At 31.7% G+C, this 397-nt stretch overlaps 1 non-coding gene across 1 annotated transcript; it reads right to left on the reverse strand.

Annotated features, from left to right (window-relative positions):
- Window positions 1–27: 27 nt before the first annotated feature.
- On the reverse strand, window positions 28–134 carry LOC111742586. The gene has a single exon (XR_002781391.1). It is a non-coding gene; the product is annotated as a U6 spliceosomal RNA (small nuclear RNA).
- Window positions 135–397: the final 263 nt, after the last annotated feature.

The following is a 397-nucleotide window of genomic DNA, read 5'->3' on the forward strand; positions in this document are numbered from 1 at the left end:
GTACTTCTTCATTCCTTTACCTTTTTCAAAAATATGGAACACTTCATGAATATGCATGTTATCCTTGTGCAAGGGACATGCTAATCTTCTCTATATCATTCCAATTTTAGTATATGTGCTGCTGAAGCAAGCACAAATCTGACTTATTCAGCCACACTATCTTTTGATTGGAGCAGTTAATTCATTTACATTTAAAGTGATTGTTAATAGTTATGTAGTTATGGCCATGTTTTATTCCTATTTTTTATCTTTTTTTTCCCTTATTCTTTTTAAAGAAGTCCCTCTAACATTTCTTGTAATACTGATTTGGTGGTGATGAACTCCTTTAGCTTTTTTCTTGCCTGGGAAGCTCTTTTGATTCTAAATGATAACTTTGTTGGATATAGTAATCTTGCTT

This window comes from Pteropus vampyrus, unplaced genomic scaffold (genome assembly GCF_000151845.1).
Source record: "Pteropus vampyrus isolate Shadow unplaced genomic scaffold, Pvam_2.0 Scaffold97, whole genome shotgun sequence".
NCBI classification, from domain to species: Eukaryota; Metazoa; Chordata; class Mammalia; order Chiroptera; family Pteropodidae; genus Pteropus; species Pteropus vampyrus.